We start from the raw sequence: 23,230 nt of genomic DNA, 5'->3' as shown, positions 1-23,230 counted from the left end.
ACATACAAACACACAACTCTCCTACAGTCACAAACATAGCTTTCCTATCTACACACATCTCTCATATATACACATACAGCTCCACTATGTACACTCAACACTGATATATATATATATATATATATATATATACATACAAACGCCCATAAAAACAGACATACACGCAACAACTGTATATATTACCACATTTTGAAATTCCGTTCAGGAATGTGACTGATCACATGATGTGAAAGGTCCTTCAGCTAAACAGGAACGTTCAGTTTCCTTACAAGTCCCAGTATCTTTCTCTCCAGTACCACACCGATCAGATAGATCAGTGAAGGGCAAGCACAGAGAGAACAGTTCTCTCATTGATCAGGAAGGATGCTGTCAGCATTCTCCTCATTCTGAATACGCTGCCTCCGGACTGTAAGAATAATACATATTTTAGCAAGTTTTTTCATTGCTAAAAAGTACGTCTTATTGTCTAATAGATACTGGTGTTAAAAATTACATTTGTTTACAATGCATTTTTGCCATGTATGTTATAACGGGTCAAAACCAAGAGTTTTACCATGCTGAGTTTTTTTGTGGTGCCTTTAGGCACTGATAAATTGTCACACTCTTCCTATAATTTTAATATTCTTCCAGTAAACTTTATAAGCCTGACAGCCTTTCTAGAAGACATATTGAGATGCATTTAAGTATTTGGGACCTGTTAAATACGACTGATGGTGCCCAGTTCAGTAGATGTACGGATGTTATAGGTGAAGGCCATGTCATTATGTACTACTACCTATTAAAAAAATGAAGTAGTGTAGGTCGGGCATAGAGAAAATGGAAGTTTACAAAAAAATATTACAACTATTGTTTAATAGACAATCATCACATGTAGAGTTTGCATGATTTACCTTGCTGGTACTTTATCTAAATTAGAAGCAAATTGTTTGAAGATTACTTCTACCTAAATGGCAGAAAATGCACCTATCTTGGTGATGGATAGGACAACTTGAGGGGATATGGAGGAGGCTGTTTTTATGATAGGTGTCGTTTAAACATTTTGCTACTAATTTATGGAAAGTATCATATTTTTCTTACTATTGAACTCCCTTTAAATTAAATCACACTCCAGGTTAAATTTCCTGGAGGTATAAATTTGTGGAGGATTTGATAATACTACCTTTAATGATGTAAGGTAGAATAGTGTGGATAGAGATCTAATGTTAGTGTTTCTCTCCAGCAGGTATATTATACTCATATACATTTGCAGCAGGCAATTTATATGCATTCTATGCAGCACACACATAATCACATCACTGCTGAATGCACAGTACATGCACATTAAGCTCTGCTATGCATGCACGCTGCTCTGCTACATGCATACAAACAGCTCAGTTACACACAGCGGTCTTACATACACACATCTCTGTTACATACATACACACACCTCCGCAGCATACACACAGCTCAGCTACATACAAACACACAACTCTCCTACAGTCACAAACATAGCTTTCCTATCTACACACATCTCTCATATATACACATACAGCTCCACTATGTACACTCAACACTGATATATATATATATATATATATATATATATATATATATATACATATACATACAAACGCCCATAAAAACAGACATACACGCAACAACTGTATATATTACCACATTTTGAAATTCCGTTCAGGAATGTGACTGATCACATGATGTGAAAGGTCCTTCAGCTAAACAGGAACGTTCAGTTTCCTTACAAGTCCCAGTATCTTTCTCTCCAGTACCACACCGATCAGATAGATCAGTGAAGGGCAAGCACAGAGAGAACAGTTCTCTCATTGATCAGGAAGGATACTGTCAGCATTCTCCTCATTCTGAATACGCTGCCTCCGGACTGTAAGAATAATACATGTTTTAGCAAGTTTTTTCATTGCTAAAAAGTACGTCTTATTGTCTAATAGATACTGGTGTTAAAAATTACATTTGTTTACAATGCATTTTTGCCATGTATGTTATAACGGGTCAAAACCAAGAGTTTTACCATGCTGAGTTTTTTTGTGGTGCCTTTAGGCACTGATAAATTGTCACACTCTTCCTATAATTTTAATATTCTACCAGTAAACTTTATAAGCCTGACAGCCTTTCTAGAAGACATATTGAGATGTATTTAAGTATTTGGGACCTGTTAAATACGACTGATGGTGCCCAGTTCAGTAGATGTACGGATGTTATAGGTGAAGGCCATGTCATTATGTACTACTACCTACTAAAAAAATGAAGTAGTGTAGATCGGGCATAGAGAAAATGGAAGTTTACAAAAAAATATTACAACTATTGTTTAATAGACAATCATCACATGTAGAGTTTGCATGATTTACCTTGCTGGTACTTTATCTAAATTAGAAGCAAATTGTTTGAAGATTACTTCTACCTAAATGGCAGAAAATGCACCTATCTTGGTGATGGATAGGACAGCTTGAGGGGATATGGAGGAGGCTGTTTTTATGATAGGTGTCGTTTAAACATTTTGCTACTAATTTATGGAAAGTATCATATTTTTCTTACTATTGAACTCCCCTTAAATTAAATCACACTCCAGGTTAAATTTCCTGGAGGTATAAATTTGTGGAGGATTTGATAATACTACCGTTAATGATGTAAGGTAGAATAGTGTGGATAGAGATCTAATGTTAGTGTTTCTCTGCAGCAGGTATATTATACTCTTATACATTTGCAGCAGGCAATTTATATGCATTCTATGCAGCACACACATAATCACATCACTGCTGAATGCACAGTACATGCACATTAAGCTCTGCTATGCATGCACACAGCTCTGCTACATACATACAAACAGCTCAGTTACACACAGCGGTCTTACATACACACATCTCTGTTACATACATTCACACACCTCTGCAGCATACACAGAGCTCAGCTACATACAAACACACAACTCTCCTACAGTCACAAACATAGCTTTCCTATCTACACACATCTCTCATATATACACATACAGCTCCACTATGTACACTCAACACTGATATATATATATATATATATATATATATATATATATATATATATACATACAAACGCCCATAAAAACAGACATACACGCAACAACTGTATATATTACCACATTTTGAAATTCCGTTCAGGAATGTGACTGATCACATGATGTGAAAGGTCCTTCAGCTAAACAGGAACGTTCAGTTTCCTTACAAGTCCCAGTATCTTTCTCTCCAGTACCACACCGATCAGATAGATCAGTGAAGGGCAAGCACAGAGAGAACAGTTCTCTCATTGATCAGGAAGGATGCTGTCAGCATTCTCCTCATTCTGAATACGCTGCCTCCGGACTGTAAGAATAATACATATTTTAGCAAGTTTTTTCATTGCTAAAAAGTACGTCTTATTGTCTAATAGATACTGGTGTTAAAAATTACATTTGTTTACAATGCATTTTTGCCATGTATGTTATAACGGGTCAAAACCAAGAGTTTTACCATGCTGAGTTTTTTTGTGGTGCCTTTAGGCACTGATAAATTGTCACACTCTTCCTATAATTTTAATATTCTTCCAGTAAACTTTATAAGCCTGACAGCCTTTCTAGAAGACATATTGAGATGCATTTAAGTATTTGGGACCTGTTAAATACGACTGATGGTGCCCAGTTCAGTAGATGTACGGATGTTATAGGTGAAGGCCATGTCATTATGTACTACTACCTATTAAAAAAATGAAGTAGTGTAGGTCGGGCATAGAGAAAATGGAAGTTTACAAAAAAATATTACAACTATTGTTTAATAGACAATCATCACATGTAGAGTTTGCATGATTTACCTTGCTGGTACTTTATCTAAATTAGAAGCAAATTGTTTGAAGATTACTTCTACCTAAATGGCAGAAAATGCACCTATCTTGGTGATGGATAGGACAGCTTGAGGGGATATGGAGGAGGCTGTTTTTATGATAGGTGTCGTTTAAACATTTTGCTACTAATTTATGGAAAGTATCATATTTTTCTTACTATTGAACTCCCCTTAAATTAAATCACACTCCAGGTTAAATTTCCTGGAGGTATAAATTTGTGGAGGATTTGATAATACTACCGTTAATGATGTAAGGTAGAATAGTGTGGATAGAGATCTAATGTTAGTGTTTCTCTGCAGCAGGTATATTATACTCTTATACATTTGCAGCAGGCAATTTATATGCATTCTATGCAGCACACACATAATCACATCACTGCTGAATGCACAGTACATGCACATTAAGCTCTGCTATGCATGCACACAGCTCTGCTACATACATACAAACAGCTCAGTTACACACAGCGGTCTTACATACACACATCTCTGTTACATACATTCACACACCTCTGCAGCATACACAGAGCTCAGCTACATACAAACACACAACTCTCCTACAGTCACAAACATAGCTTTCCTATCTACACACATCTCTCATATATACACATACAGCTCCACTATGTACACTCAACACTGATATATATATATATATATATATATATATATATATATATATATACATACAAACGCCCATAAAAACAGACATACACGCAACAACTGTATATATTACCACATTTTGAAATTCCGTTCAGGAATGTGACTGATCACATGATGTGAAAGGTCCTTCAGCTAAACAGGAACGTTCAGTTTCCTTACAAGTCCCAGTATCTTTCTCTCCAGTACCACACCGATCAGATAGATCAGTGAAGGGCAAGCACAGAGAGAACAGTTCTCTCATTGATCAGGAAGGATGCTGTCAGCATTCTCCTCATTCTGAATACGCTGCCTCCGGACTGTAAGAATAATACATATTTTAGCAAGTTTTTTCATTGCTAAAAAGTACGTCTTATTGTCTAATAGATACTGGTGTTAAAAATTACATTTGTTTACAATGCATTTTTGCCATGTATGTTATAACGGGTCAAAACCAAGAGTTTTACCATGCTGAGTTTTTTTGTGGTGCCTTTAGGCACTGATAAATTGTCACACTCTTCCTATAATTTTAATATTCTTCCAGTAAACTTTATAAGCCTGACAGCCTTTCTAGAAGACATATTGAGATGCATTTAAGTATTTGGGACCTGTTAAATACGACTGATGGTGCCCAGTTCAGTAGATGTACGGATGTTATAGGTGAAGGCCATGTCATTATGTACTACTACCTACTAAAAAAATGAAGTAGTGTAGATCGGGCATAGAGAAAATGGAAGTTTACAAAAAAATATTACAACTATTGTTTAATAGACAATCATCACATGTAGAGTTTGCATGATTTACCTTGCTGGTACTTTATCTAAATTAGAAGCAAATTGTTTGAAGATTACTTCTACCTAAATGGCAGAAAATGCACCTATCTTGGTGATGGATAGGACAGCTTGAGGGGATATGGAGGAGGCTGTTTTTATGATAGGTGTCGTTTAAACATTTTGCTACTAATTTATGGAAAGTATCATATTTTTCTTACTATTGAACTCCCCTTAAATTAAATCACACTCCAGGTTAAATTTCCTGGAGGTATAAATTTGTGGAGGATTTGATAATACTACCGTTAATGATGTAAGGTAGAATAGTGTGGATAGAGATCTAATGTTAGTGTTTCTCTGCAGCAGGTATATTATACTCTTATACATTTGCAGCAGGCAATTTATATGCATTCTATGCAGCACACACATAATCACATCACTGCTGAATGCACAGTACATGCACATTAAGCTCTGCTATGCATGCACACAGCTCTGCTACATACATACAAACAGCTCAGTTACACACAGCGGTCTTACATACACACATCTCTGTTACATACATTCACACACCTCTGCAGCATACACAGAGCTCAGCTACATACAAACACACAACTCTCCTACAGTCACAAACATAGCTTTCCTATCTACACACATCTCTCATATATACACATACAGCTCCACTATGTACACTCAACACTGATATATATATATATATATATATATATATATATATACATACAAACGCCCATAAAAACAGACATACACGCAACAACTGTATATATTACCACATTTTGAAATTCCGTTCAGGAATGTGACTGATCACATGATGTGAAAGGTCCTTCAGCTAAACAGGAACGTTCAGTTTCCTTACAAGTCCCAGTATCTTTCTCTCCAGTACCACACCGATCAGATAGATCAGTGAAGGGCAAGCACAGAGAGAACAGTTCTCTCATTGATCAGGAAGGATGCTGTCAGCATTCTCCTCATTCTGAATACGCTGCCTCCGGACTGTAAGAATAATACATATTTTAGCAAGTTTTTTCATTGCTAAAAAGTACGTCTTATTGTCTAATAGATACTGGTGTTAAAAATTACATTTGTTTACAATGCATTTTTGCCATGTATGTTATAACGGGTCAAAACCAAGAGTTTTACCATGCTGAGTTTTTTTGTGGTGCCTTTAGGCACTGATAAATTGTCACACTCTTCCTATAATTTTAATATTCTTCCAGTAAACTTTATAAGCCTGACAGCCTTTCTAGAAGACATATTGAGATGCATTTAAGTATTTGGGACCTGTTAAATACGACTGATGGTGCCCAGTTCAGTAGATGTACGGATGTTATAGGTGAAGGCCATGTCATTATGTACTACTACCTACTAAAAAAATGAAGTAGTGTAGATCGGGCATAGAGAAAATGGAAGTTTACAAAAAAATATTACAACTATTGTTTAATAGACAATCATCACATGTAGAGTTTGCATGATTTACCTTGCTGGTACTTTATCTAAATTAGAAGCAAATTGTTTGAAGATTACTTCTACCTAAATGGCAGAAAATGCACCTATCTTGGTGATGGATAGGACAGCTTGAGGGGATATGGAGGAGGCTGTTTTTATGATAGGTGTCGTTTAAACATTTTGCTACTAATTTATGGAAAGTATCATATTTTTCTTACTATTGAACTCCCCTTAAATTAAATCACACTCCAGGTTAAATTTCCTGGAGGTATAAATTTGTGGAGGATTTGATAATACTACCGTTAATGATGTAAGGTAGAATAGTGTGGATAGAGATCTAATGTTAGTGTTTCTCTGCAGCAGGTATATTATACTCTTATACATTTGCAGCAGGCAATTTATATGCATTCTATGCAGCACACACATAATCACATCACTGCTGAATGCACAGTACATGCACATTAAGCTCTGCTATGCATGCACACAGCTCTGCTACATACATACAAACAGCTCAGTTACACACAGCGGTCTTACATACACACATCTCTGTTACATACATTCACACACCTCTGCAGCATACACAGAGCTCAGCTACATACAAACACACAACTCTCCTACAGTCACAAACATAGCTTTCCTATCTACACACATCTCTCATATATACACATACAGCTCCACTATGTACACTCAACACTGATATATATATATATATATATATATATATATATACATATACATACAAACGCCCATAAAAACAGACATACACGCAACAACTGTATATATTACCACATTTTGAAATTCCGTTCAGGAATGTGACTGATCACATGATGTGAAAGGTCCTTCAGCTAAACAGGAACGTTCAGTTTCCTTACAAGTCCCAGTATCTTTCTCTCCAGTACCACACCGATCAGATAGATCAGTGAAGGGCAAGCACAGAGAGAACAGTTCTCTCATTGATCAGGAAGGATGCTGTCAGCATTCTCCTCATTCTGAATACGCTGCCTCCGGACTGTAAGAATAATACATATTTTAGCAAGTTTTTTCATTGCTAAAAAGTACGTCTTATTGTCTAATAGATACTGGTGTTAAAAATTACATTTGTTTACAATGCATTTTTGCCATGTATGTTATAACGGGTCAAAACCAAGAGTTTTACCATGCTGAGTTTTTTTGTGGTGCCTTTAGGCACTGATAAATTGTCACACTCTTCCTATAATTTTAATATTCTTCCAGTAAACTTTATAAGCCTGACAGCCTTTCTAGAAGACATATTGAGATGCATTTAAGTATTTGGGACCTGTTAAATACGACTGATGGTGCCCAGTTCAGTAGATGTACGGATGTTATAGGTGAAGGCCATGTCATTATGTACTACTACCTACTAAAAAAATGAAGTAGTGTAGATCGGGCATAGAGAAAATGGAAGTTTACAAAAAAATATTACAACTATTGTTTAATAGACAATCATCACATGTAGAGTTTGCATGATTTACCTTGCTGGTACTTTATCTAAATTAGAAGCAAATTGTTTGAAGATTACTTCTACCTAAATGGCAGAAAATGCACCTATCTTGGTGATGGATAGGACAGCTTGAGGGGATATGGAGGAGGCTGTTTTTATGATAGGTGTCGTTTAAACATTTTGCTACTAATTTATGGAAAGTATCATATTTTTCTTACTATTGAACTCCCCTTAAATTAAATCACACTCCAGGTTAAATTTCCTGGAGGTATAAATTTGTGGAGGATTTGATAATACTACCGTTAATGATGTAAGGTAGAATAGTGTGGATAGAGATCTAATGTTAGTGTTTCTCTGCAGCAGGTATATTATACTCTTATACATTTGCAGCAGGCAATTTATATGCATTCTATGCAGCACACACATAATCACATCACTGCTGAATGCACAGTACATGCACATTAAGCTCTGCTATGCATGCACACAGCTCTGCTACATACATACAAACAGCTCAGTTACACACAGCGGTCTTACATACACACATCTCTGTTACATACATTCACACACCTCTGCAGCATACACAGAGCTCAGCTACATACAAACACACAACTCTCCTACAGTCACAAACATAGCTTTCCTATCTACACACATCTCTCATATATACACATACAGCTCCACTATGTACACTCAACACTGATATATATATATATATATATATATATATATATATATATATATATATATACATACAAACGCCCATAAAAACAGACATACACGCAACAACTGTATATATTACCACATTTTGAAATTCCGTTCAGGAATGTGACTGATCACATGATGTGAAAGGTCCTTCAGCTAAACAGGAACGTTCAGTTTCCTTACAAGTCCCAGTATCTTTCTCTCCAGTACCACACCGATCAGATAGATCAGTGAAGGGCAAGCACAGAGAGAACAGTTCTCTCATTGATCAGGAAGGATGCTGTCAGCATTCTCCTCATTCTGAATACGCTGCCTCCGGACTGTAAGAATAATACATATTTTAGCAAGTTTTTTCATTGCTAAAAAGTACGTCTTATTGTCTAATAGATACTGGTGTTAAAAATTACATTTGTTTACAATGCATTTTTGCCATGTATGTTATAACGGGTCAAAACCAAGAGTTTTACCATGCTGAGTTTTTTTGTGGTGCCTTTAGGCACTGATAAATTGTCACACTCTTCCTATAATTTTAATATTCTTCCAGTAAACTTTATAAGCCTGACAGCCTTTCTAGAAGACATATTGAGATGCATTTAAGTATTTGGGACCTGTTAAATACGACTGATGGTGCCCAGTTCAGTAGATGTACGGATGTTATAGGTGAAGGCCATGTCATTATGTACTACTACCTATTAAAAAAATGAAGTAGTGTAGGTCGGGCATAGAGAAAATGGAAGTTTACAAAAAAATATTACAACTATTGTTTAATAGACAATCATCACATGTAGAGTTTGCATGATTTACCTTGCTGGTACTTTATCTAAATTAGAAGCAAATTGTTTGAAGATTACTTCTACCTAAATGGCAGAAAATGCACCTATCTTGGTGATGGATAGGACAGCTTGAGGGGATATGGAGGAGGCTGTTTTTATGATAGGTGTCGTTTAAACATTTTGCTACTAATTTATGGAAAGTATCATATTTTTCTTACTATTGAACTCCCTTTAAATTAAATCACACTCCAGGTTAAATTTCCTGGAGGTATAAATTTGTGGAGGATTTGATAATACTACCTTTAATGATGTAAGGTAGAATAGTGTGGATAGAGATCTAATGTTAGTGTTTCTCTCCAGCAGGTATATTATACTCATATACATTTGCAGCAGGCAATTTATATGCATTCTATGCAGCACACACATAATCACATCACTGCTGAATGCACAGTACATGCACATTAAGCTCTGCTATGCATGCACGCTGCTCTGCTACATGCATACAAACAGCTCAGTTACACACAGCGGTCTTACATACACACATCTCTGTTACATACATACACACACCTCCGCAGCATACACACAGCTCAGCTACATACAAACACACAACTCTCCTACAGTCACAAACATAGCTTTCCTATCTACACACATCTCTCATATATACACATACAGCTCCACTATGTACACTCAACACTGATATATATATATATATATATATATATATATATATATATATATATATATATACATATACATACAAACGCCCATAAAAACAGACATACACGCAACAACTGTATATATTACCACATTTTGAAATTCCGTTCAGGAATGTGACTGATCACATGATGTGAAAGGTCCTTCAGCTAAACAGGAACGTTCAGTTTCCTTACAAGTCCCAGTATCTTTCTCTCCAGTACCACACCGATCAGATAGATCAGTGAAGGGCAAGCACAGAGAGAACAGTTCTCTCATTGATCAGGAAGGATGCTGTCAGCATTCTCCTCATTCTGAATACGCTGCCTCCGGACTGTAAGAATAATACATATTTTAGCAAGTTTTTTCATTGCTAAAAAGTACGTCTTATTGTCTAATAGATACTGGTGTTAAAAATTACATTTGTTTACAATGCATTTTTGCCATGTATGTTATAACGGGTCAAAACCAAGAGTTTTACCATGCTGAGTTTTTTTGTGGTGCCTTTAGGCACTGATAAATTGTCACACTCTTCCTATAATTTTAATATTCTTCCAGTAAACTTTATAAGCCTGACAGCCTTTCTAGAAGACATATTGAGATGCATTTAAGTATTTGGGACCTGTTAAATACGACTGATGGTGCCCAGTTCAGTAGATGTACGGATGTTATAGGTGAAGGCCATGTCATTATGTACTACTACCTACTAAAAAAATGAAGTAGTGTAGATCGGGCATAGAGAAAATGGAAGTTTACAAAAAAATATTACAACTATTGTTTAATAGACAATCATCACATGTAGAGTTTGCATGATTTACCTTGCTGGTACTTTATCTAAATTAGAAGCAAATTGTTTGAAGATTACTTCTACCTAAATGGCAGAAAATGCACCTATCTTGGTGATGGATAGGACAGCTTGAGGGGATATGGAGGAGGCTGTTTTTATGATAGGTGTCGTTTAAACATTTTGCTACTAATTTATGGAAAGTATCATATTTTTCTTACTATTGAACTCCCCTTAAATTAAATCACACTCCAGGTTAAATTTCCTGGAGGTATAAATTTGTGGAGGATTTGATAATACTACCGTTAATGATGTAAGGTAGAATAGTGTGGATAGAGATCTAATGTTAGTGTTTCTCTGCAGCAGGTATATTATACTCTTATACATTTGCAGCAGGCAATTTATATGCATTCTATGCAGCACACACATAATCACATCACTGCTGAATGCACAGTACATGCACATTAAGCTCTGCTATGCATGCACACAGCTCTGCTACATACATACAAACAGCTCAGTTACACACAGCGGTCTTACATACACACATCTCTGTTACATACATTCACACACCTCTGCAGCATACACAGAGCTCAGCTACATACAAACACACAACTCTCCTACAGTCACAAACATAGCTTTCCTATCTACACACATCTCTCATATATACACATACAGCTCCACTATGTACACTCAACACTGATATATATATATATATATATATATATATATATATATATACATATACATACAAACGCCCTTAAAAACAGACATACACGCAACAACTGTATATATTACCACATTTTGAAATTCCGTTCAGGAATGTGACTGATCACATGATGTGAAAGGTCCTTCAGCTAAACAGGAACGTTCAGTTTCCTTACAAGTCCCAGTATCTTTCTCTCCAGTACCACACCGATCAGATAGATCAGTGAAGGGCAAGCACAGAGAGAACAGTTCTCTCATTGATCAGGAAGGATGCTGTCAGCATTCTCCTCATTCTGAATACGCTGCCTCCGGACTGTAAGAATAATACATATTTTAGCAAGTTTTTTCATTGCTAAAAAGTACGTCTTATTGTCTAATAGATACTGGTGTTAAAAATTACATTTGTTTACAATGCATTTTTGCCATGTATGTTATAACGGGTCAAAACCAAGAGTTTTACCATGCTGAGTTTTTTTGTGGTGCCTTTAGGCACTGATAAATTGTCACACTCTTCCTATAATTTTAATATTCTTCCAGTAAACTTTATAAGCCTGACAGCCTTTCTAGAAGACATATTGAGATGCATTTAAGTATTTGGGACCTGTTAAATACGACTGATGGTGCCCAGTTCAGTAGATGTACGGATGTTATAGGTGAAGGCCATGTCATTATGTACTACTACCTACTAAAAAAATGAAGTAGTGTAGATCGGGCATAGAGAAAATGGAAGTTTACAAAAAAATATTACAACTATTGTTTAATAGACAATCATCACATGTAGAGTTTGCATGATTTACCTTGCTGGTACTTTATCTAAATTAGAAGCAAATTGTTTGAAGATTACTTCTACCTAAATGGCAGAAAATGCACCTATCTTGGTGATGGATAGGACAGCTTGAGGGGATATGGAGGAGGCTGTTTTTATGATAGGTGTCGTTTAAACATTTTGCTACTAATTTATGGAAAGTATCATATTTTTCTTACTATTGAACTCCCCTTAAATTAAATCACACTCCAGGTTAAATTTCCTGGAGGTATAAATTTGTGGAGGATTTGATAATACTACCGTTAATGATGTAAGGTAGAATAGTGTGGATAGAGATCTAATGTTAGTGTTTCTCTGCAGCAGGTATATTATACTCTTATACATTTGCAGCAGGCAATTTATATGCATTCTATGCAGCACACACATAATCACATCACTGCTGAATGCACAGTACATGCACATTAAGCTCTGCTATGCATGCACACAGCTCTGCTACATACATACAAACAGCTCAGTTACACACAGCGGTCTTACATACACACATCTCTGTTACATACATTCACACACCTCTGCAGCATACACAGAGCTCAGCTACATACAAACACACAACTCTCCTACAGTCACAAACATAGCTTTCCTATCTACACACATCTCTCATATATACACATACAGCTCCACTATGTACACTCAACACTGATATATATATATATATATATATATATATATATACATATACATACAAACGCCCATAAAAACAGACATACACGCAACAACTGTATATATTACCACATTTTGAAATTCCGTTCAGGAATGTGACTGATCACATGATGTGAAAGGTCCTTCAGCTAAACAGGAACGTTCAGTTTCCTTACAAGTCCCAGTATCTTTCTCTCCAGTACCACACCGATCAGATAGATCAGTGAAGGGCAAGCACAGAGAGAACAGTTCTCTCATTGATCAGGAAGGATGCTGTCAGCATTCTCCTCATTCTGAATACGCTGCCTCCGGACTGTAAGAATAATACATATTTTAGCAAGTTTTTTCATTGCTAAAAAGTACGTCTTATTGTCTAATAGATACTGGTGTTAAAAATTACATTTGTTTACAATGCATTTTTGCCATGTATGTTATAACGGGTCAAAACCAAGAGTTTTACCATGCTGAGTTTTTTTGTGGTGCCTTTAGGCACTGATAAATTGTCACACTCTTCCTATAATTTTAATATTCTTCCAGTAAACTTTATAAGCCTGACAGCCTTTCTAGAAGACATATTGAGATGCATTTAAGTATTTGGGACCTGTTAAATACGACTGATGGTGCCCAGTTCAGTAGATGTACGGATGTTATAGGTGAAGGCCATGTCATTATGTACTACTACCTATTAAAAAAATGAAGTAGTGTAGGTCGGGCATAGAGAAAATGGAAGTTTACAAAAAAATATTACAACTATTGTTTAATAGACAATCATCACATGTAGAGTTTGCATGATTTACCTTGCTGGTACTTTATCTAAATTAGAAGCAAATTGTTTGAAGATTACTTCTACCTAAATGGCAGAAAATGCACCTATCTTGGTGATGGATAGGACAGCTTGAGGGGATATGGAGGAGGCTGTTTTTATGATAGGTGTCGTTTAAACATTTTGCTACTAATTTATGGAAAGTATCATATTTTTCTTACTATTGAACTCCCTTTAAATTAAATCACACTCCAGGTTAAATTTCCTGGAGGTATAAATTTGTGGAGGATTTGATAATACTACCTTTAATGATGTAAGGTAGAATAGTGTGGATAGAGATCTAATGTTAGTGTTTCTCTCCAGCAGGTATATTATACTCATATACATTTGCAGCAGGCAATTTATATGCATTCTATGCAGCACACACATAATCACATCACTGCTGAATGCACAGTACATGCACATTAAGCTCTGCTATGCATGCACGCTGCTCTGCTACATGCATACAAACAGCTCAGTTACACACAGCGGTCTTACATACACACATCTCTGTTACATACATACACACACCTCCGCAGCATACACACAGCTCAGCTACATACAAACACACAACTCTCCTACAGTCACAAACATAGCTTTCCTATCTACACACATCTCTCATATATACACATACAGCTCCACTATGTACACTCAACACTGATATATATATATATATATATATATATATATATATATATATATATACATATACATACAAACGCCCATAAAAACAGACATACACGCAACAACTGTATATATTACCACATTTTGAAATTCCGTTCAGGAATGTGACTGATCACATGATGTGAAAGGTCCTTCAGCTAAACAGGAACGTTCAGTTTCCTTACAAGTCCCAGTATCTTTCTCTCCAGTACCACACCGATCAGATAGATCAGTGAAGGGCAAGCACAGAGAGAACAGTTCTCTCATTGATCAGGAAGGATGCTGTCAGCATTCTCCTCATTCTGAATACGCTGCCTCCGGACTGTAAGAATAATACATATTTTAGCAAGTTTTTTCATTGCTAAAAAGTACGTCTTATTGTCTAATAGATACTGGTGTTAAAAATTACATTTGTTTACAATGCATTTTTGCCATGTATGTTATAACGGGTCAAAACCAAGAGTTTTACCATGCTGAGTTTTTTTGTGGTGCCTTTAGGCACTGATAAATTGTCACACTCTTCCTATAATTTTAATATTCTTCCAGTAAACTTTATAAGCCTGACAGCCTTTCTAGAAGACATATTGAGATGCATTTAAGTATTTGGGACCTGTTAAATACGACTGATGGTGCCCAGTTCAGTAGATGTACGGATGTTATAGGTGAAGGCCATGTCATTATGTACTACTACCTACTAAAAAAATGAAGTAGTGTAGATCGGGCATAGAGAAAATGGAAGTTTACAAAAAAATATTACAACTATTGTTTAATAGACAATCATCACATGTAGAGTTTGCATGATTTACCTTGCTGGTACTTTATCTAAATTAGAAGCAAATTGTTTGAAGATTACTTCTACCTAAATGGCAGAAAATGCACCTATCTTGGTGATGGATAGGACAGCTTGAGGGGATATGGAGGAGGCTGTTTTTATGATAGGTGTCGTTTAAACATTTTGCTACTAATTTATGGAAAGTATCATATTTTTCTTACTATTGAACTCCCCTTAAATTAAATCACACTCCAGGTTAAATTTCCTGGAGGTATAAATTTGTGGAGGATTTGATAATACTACCGTTAATGATGTAAGGTAGAATAGTGTGGATAGAGATCTAATGTTAGTGTTTCTCTGCAGCAGGTATATTATACTCTTATACATTTGCAGCAGGCAATTTATATGCATTCTATGCAGCACACACATAATCACATCACTGCTGAATGCACAGTACATGCACATTAAGCTCTGCTATGCATGCACACAGCTCTGCTACATACATACAAACAGCTCAGTTACACACAGCGGTCTTACATACACACATCTCTGTTACATACATTCACACACCTCTGCAGCATACACAGAGCTCAGCTACATACAAACACACAACTCTCCTACAGTCACAAACATAGCTTTCCTATCTACACACATCTCTCATATATACACATACAGCTCCACTATGTACACTCAACACTGATATATATATATATATATATATATATATATATATATACATACAAACGCCCATAAAAACAGACATACACGCAACAACTGTATATATTACCACATTTTGAAATTCCGTTCAGGAATGTGACTGATCACATGATGTGAAAGGTCCTTCAGCTAAACAGGAACGTTCAGTTTCCTTACAAGTCCCAGTATCTTTCTCTCCAGTACCACACCGATCAGATAGATCAGTGAAGGGCAAGCACAGAGAGAACAGTTCTCTCATTGATCAGGAAGGATGCTGTCAGCATTCTCCTCATTCTGAATACGCTGCCTCCGGACTGTAAGAATAATACATATTTTAGCAAGTTTTTTCATTGCTAAAAAGTACGTCTTATTGTCTAATAGATACTGGTGTTAAAAATTACATTTGTTTACAATGCATTTTTGCCATGTATGTTATAACGGGTCAAAACCAAGAGTTTTACCATGCTGAGTTTTTTTGTGGTGCCTTTAGGCACTGATAAATTGTCACACTCTTCCTATAATTTTAATATTCTTCCAGTAAACTTTATAAGCCTGACAGCCTTTCTAGAAGACATATTGAGATGCATTTAAGTATTTGGGACCTGTTAAATACGACTGATGGTGCCCAGTTCAGTAGATGTACGGATGTTATAGGTGAAGGCCATGTCATTATGTACTACTACCTATTAAAAAAATGAAGTAGTGTAGGTCGGGCATAGAGAAAATGGAAGTTTACAAAAAAATATTACAACTATTGTTTAATAGACAATCATCACATGTAGAGTTTGCATGATTTACCTTGCTGGTACTTTATCTAAATTAGAAGCAAATTGTTTGAAGATTACTTCTACCTAAATGGCAGAAAATGCACCTATCTTGGTGATGGATAGGACAGCTTGAGGGGATATGGAGGAGGCTGTTTTTATGATAGGTGTCGTTTAAACATTTTGCTACTAATTTATGGAAAGTATCATATTTTTCTTACTATTGAACTCCCTTTAAATTAAATCACACTCCAGGTTAAATTTCCTGGAGGTATAAATTTGTGGAGGATTTGATAATACTACCTTTAATGATGTAAGGTAGAATAGTGTGGATAGAGATCTAATGTTAGTGTTTCTCTCCAGCAGGTATATTATACTCATATACATTTGCAGCAGGCAATTTATATGCATTCTATGCAGCACACACATAATCACATCACTGCTGAATGCACAGTACATGCACATTAAGCTCTGCTATGCATGCACGCTGCTCTGCTACATGCATACAAACAGCTCAGTTACACACAGCGGTCTTACATACACACATCTCTGTTACATACATACACACACCTCCGCAGCATACACACAGCTCAGCTACATACAAACACACAACTCTCCTACAGTCACAAACATAGCTTTCCTATCTACACACATCTCTCATATATACACATACAGCTCCACTATGTACACTCAACACTGATATATATATATATATATATATATATATATATATATATATATATATATATACATATACATACAAACTCCCATAAAAACAGACATACACGCAACAACTGTATATATTACCACATTTTGAAATTCCGTTCAGGAATGTGACTGATCACATGATGTGAAAGGTCCTTCAGCTAAACAGGAACGTTCAGTTTCCTTACAAGTCCCAGTATCTTTCTCTCCAGTACCACACCGATCAGATAGATCAGTGAAGGGCAAGCACAGAGAGAACAGTTCTCTCATTGATCAGGAAGGATGCTGTCAGCATTCTCCTCATTCTGAATACGCTGCCTCCGGACTGTAAGAATAATACATATTTTAGCAAGTTTTTTCATTGCTAAAAAGTACGTCTTATTGTCTAATAGATACTGGTGTTAAAAATTACATTTGTTTACAATGCATTTTTGCCATGTATGTTATAACGGGTCAAAACCAAGAGTTTTACCATGCTGAGTTTTTTTGTGGTGCCTTTAGGCACTGATAAATTGTCACACTCTTCCTATAATTTTAATATTCTTCCAGTAAACTTTATAAGCCTGACAGCCTTTCTAGAAGACATATTGAGATGCATTTAAGTATTTGGGACCTGTTAAATACGACTGATGGTGCCCAGTTCAGTAGATGTACGGATGTTATAGGTGAAGGCCATGTCATTATGTACTACTACCTACTAAAAAAATGAAGTAGTGTAGATCGGGCATAGAGAAAATGGAAGTTTACAAAAAAATATTACAACTATTGTTTAATAGACAATCATCACATGTAGAGTTTGCATGATTTACCTTGCTGGTACTTTATCTAAATTAGAAGCAAATTGTTTGAAGATTACTTCTACCTAAATGGCAGAAAATGCACCTATCTTGGTGATGGATAGGACAGCTTGAGGGGATATGGAGGAGGCTGTTTTTATGATAGGTGTCGTTTAAACATTTTGCTACTAATTTATGGAAAGTATCATATTTTTCTTACTATTGAACTCCCCTTAAATTAAATCACACTCCAGGTTAAATTTCCTGGAGGTATAAATTTGTGGAGGATTTGATAATACTACCGTTAATGATGTAAGGTAGAATAGTGTGGATAGAGATCTAATGTTAGTGTTTCTCTGCAGCAGGTATATTATACTCTTATACATTTGCAGCAGGCAATTTATATGCATTCTATGCAGCACACACATAATCACATCACTGCTGAATGCACAGTACATGCACATTAAGCTCTGCTATGCATGCACACAGCTCTGCTACATACATACAAACAGCTCAGTTACACACAGCGGTCTTACATACACACATCTCTGTTACATACATTCACACACCTCTGCAGCATACACAGAGCTCAGCTACATACAAACACACAACTCTCCTACAGTCACAAACATAGCTTTCCTATCTACACACATCTCTCATATATACACATACAGCTCCACTATGTACACTCAACACTGATATATATATATATATATATATATATATATATATACATATACATACAAACGCCCTTAAAAACAGACATACACGCAACAACTGTATATATTACCACATTTTGAAATTCCGTTCAGGAATGTGACTGATCACATGATGTGAAAGGTCCTTCAGCTAAACAGGAATGTTCAGTTTCCTTACAAGTCCCAGTATCTTTCTCTCCAGTACCACACCGATCAGATAGATCAGTGAAGGGCAAGCACAGAGAGAACAGTTCTCTCATTGATCAGGAAGGATGCTGTCAGCATTCTCCTCATTCTGAATACGCTGCCTCCGGACTGTAAGAATAATACATATTTTAGCAAGTTTTTTCATTGCTAAAAAGTACGTCTTATTGTCTAATAGATACTGGTGTTAAAAATTACATTTGTTTACAATGCATTTTTGCCATGTATGTTATAACGGGTCAAAACCAAGAGTTTTACCATGCTGAGTTTTTTTGTGGTGCCTTTAGGCACTGATAAATTGTCACACTCTTCCTATAATTTTAATATTCTTCCAGTAAACTTTATAAGCCTGACAGCCTTTCTAGAAGACATATTGAGATGCATTTAAGTATTTGGGACCTGTTAAATACGACTGATGGTGCCCAGTTCAGTAGATGTACGGATGTTATAGGTGAAGGCCATGTCATTATGTACTACTACCTACTAAAAAAATGAAGTAGTGTAGATCGGGCATAGAGAAAATGGAAGTTTACAAAAAAATATTACAACTATTGTTTAATAGACAATCATCACATGTAGAGTTTGCATGATTTACCTTGCTGGTACTTTATCTAAATTAGAAGCAAATTGTTTGAAGATTACTTCTACCTAAATGGCAGAAAATGCACCTATCTTGGTGATGGATAGGACAGCTTGAGGGGATATGGAGGAGGCTGTTTTTATGATAGGTGTCGTTTAAACATTTTGCTACTAATTTATGGAAAGTATCATATTTTTCTTACTATTGAACTCCCCTTAAATTAAATCACACTCCAGGTTAAATTTCCTGGAGGTATAAATTTGTGGAGGATTTGATAATACTACCGTTAATGATGTAAGGTAGAATAGTGTGGATAGAGATCTAATGTTAGTGTTTCTCTGCAGCAGGTATATTATACTCTTATACATTTGCAGCAGGCAATTTATATGCATTCTATGCAGCACACACATAATCACATCACTGCTGAATGCACAGTACATGCACATTAAGCTCTGCTATGCATGCACACAGCTCTGCTACATACATACAAACAGCTCAGTTACACACAGCGGTCTTACATACACACATCTCTGTTACATACATTCACACACCTCTGCAGCATACACAGAGCTCAGCTACATACAAACACACAACTCTCCTACAGTCACAAACATAGCTTTCCTATCTACACACATCTCTCATATATACACATACAGCTCCACTATGTACACTCAACACTGATATATATATATATATATATATATATATATATATATACATATACATACAAACGCCCTTAAAAACAGACATACACGCAACAACTGTATATATTACCACATTTTGAAATTCCGTTCAGGAATGTGACTGATCACATGATGTGAAAGGTCCTTCAGCTAAACAGGAACGTTCAGTTTCCTTACAAGTCCCAGTATCTTTCTCTCCAGTACCACACCGATCAGATAGATCAGTGAAGGGCAAGCACAGAGAGAACAGTTCTCTCATTGATCAGGAAGGATGCTGTCAGCATTCTCCTCATTCTGAATACGCTGCCTCCGGACTGTAAGAATAATACATATTTTAGCAAGTTTTTTCATTGCTAAAAAGTACGTCTTATTGTCTAATAGATACTGGTGTTAAAAATTACATTTGTTTACAATGCATTTTTGCCATGTATGTTATAACGGGTCAAAACCAAGAGTTTTACCATGCTGAGTTTTTTTGTGGTGCCTTTAGGCACTGATAAATTGTCACACTCTTCCTATAATTTTAATATTCTTCCAGTAAACTTTATAAGCCTGACAGCCTTTCTAGAAGACATATTGAGATGCATTTAAGTATTTGGGACCTGTTAAATACGACTGATGGTGCCCAGTTCAGTAGATGTACGGATGTTATAGGTGAAGGCCATGTCATTATGTACTACTACCTACTAAAAAAATGAAGTAGTGTAGATCGGGCATAGAGAAAATGGAAGTTTACAAAAAAATATTACAACTATTGTTTAATAGACAATCATCACATGTAGAGTTTGCATGATTTACCTTGCTGGTACTTTATCTAAATTAGAAGCAAATTGTTTGAAGATTACTTCTACCTAAATGGCAGAAAATGCACCTATCTTGGTGATGGATAGGACAGCTTGAGGGGATATGGAGGAGGCTGTTTTTATGATAGGTGTCGTTTAAACATTTTGCTACTAATTTATGGAAAGTATCATATTTTTCTTACTATTGAACTCCCCTTAAATTAAATCACACTCCAGGTTAAATTTCCTGGAGGTATAAATTTGTGGAGGATTTGATAATACTACCGTTAATGATGTAAGGTAGAATAGTGTGGATAGAGATCTAATGTTAGTGTTTCTCTGCAGCAGGTATATTATACTCTTATACATTTGCAGCAGGCAATTTATATGCATTCTATGCAGCACACACATAATCACATCACTGCTGAATGCACAGTACATGCACATTAAGCTCTGCTATGCATGCACACAGCTCTGCTACATACATACAAACAGCTCAGTTACACACAGCGGTCTTACATACACACATCTCTGTTACATACATTCACACACCTCTGCAGCATACACAGAGCTCAGCTACATACAAACACACAACTCTCCTACAGTCACAAACATAGCTTTCCTATCTACACACATCTCTCATATATACACATACAGCTCCACTATGTACACTCAACACTGATATATATATATATATATATATATATATATATATACATATACATACAAACGCCCTTAAAAACAGACATACACGCAACAACTGTATATATTACCACATTTTGAAATTCCGTTCAGGAATGTGACTGATCACATGATGTGAAAGGTCCTTCAGCTAAACAGGAATGTTCAGTTTCCTTACAAGTCCCAGTATCTTTCTCTCCAGTACCACACCGATCAGATAGATCAGTGAAGGGCAAGCACAGAGAGAACAGTTCTCTCATTGATCAGGAAGGATGCTGTCAGCATTCTCCTCATTCTGAATACGCTGCCTCCGGACTGTAAGAATAATACATATTTTAGCAAGTTTTTTCATTGCTAAAAAGTACGTCTTATTGTCTAATAGATACTGGTGTTAAAAATTACATTTGTTTACAATGCATTTTTGCCATGTATGTTATAACGGGTCAAAACCAAGAGTTTTACCATGCTGAGTTTTTTTGTGGTGCCTTTAGGCACTGATAAATTGTCACACTCTTCCTATAATTTTAATATTCTTCCAGTAAACTTTATAAGCCTGACAGCCTTTCTAGAAGACATATTGAGATGCATTTAAGTATTTGGGACCTGTTAAATACGACTGATGGTGCCCAGTTCAGTAGATGTACGGATGTTATAGGTGAAGGCCATGTCATTATGTACTACTACCTACTAAAAAAATGAAGTAGTGTAGATCGGGCATAGAGAAAATGGAAGTTTACAAAAAAATATTACAACTATTGTTTAATAGACAATCATCACATGTAGAGTTTGCATGATTTACCTTGCTGGTACTTTATCTAAATTAGAAGCAAATTGTTTGAAGATTACTTCTACCTAAATGGCAGAAAATGCACCTATCTTGGTGATGGATAGGACAGCTTGAGGGGATATGGAGGAGGCTGTTTTTATGATAGGTGTCGTTTAAACATTTTGCTACTAATTTATGGAAAGTATCATATTTTTCTTACTATTGAACTCCCCTTAAATTAAATCACACTCCAGGTTAAATTTCCTGGAGGTATAAATTTGTGGAGGATTTGATAATACTACCGTTAATGATGTAAGGTAGAATAGTGTGGATAGAGATCTAATGTTAGTGTTTCTCTG

Source organism: Phyllobates terribilis, unplaced genomic scaffold (genome assembly GCF_046119375.1).
Source record: "Phyllobates terribilis strain yellow unplaced genomic scaffold, ASM4611937v1 Scaffold_10__3_contigs__length_209671492, whole genome shotgun sequence".
Taxonomy (NCBI): domain Eukaryota; kingdom Metazoa; phylum Chordata; class Amphibia; order Anura; family Dendrobatidae; genus Phyllobates; species Phyllobates terribilis.
Note: the sequence above shows the minus strand (reverse complement) of the source record.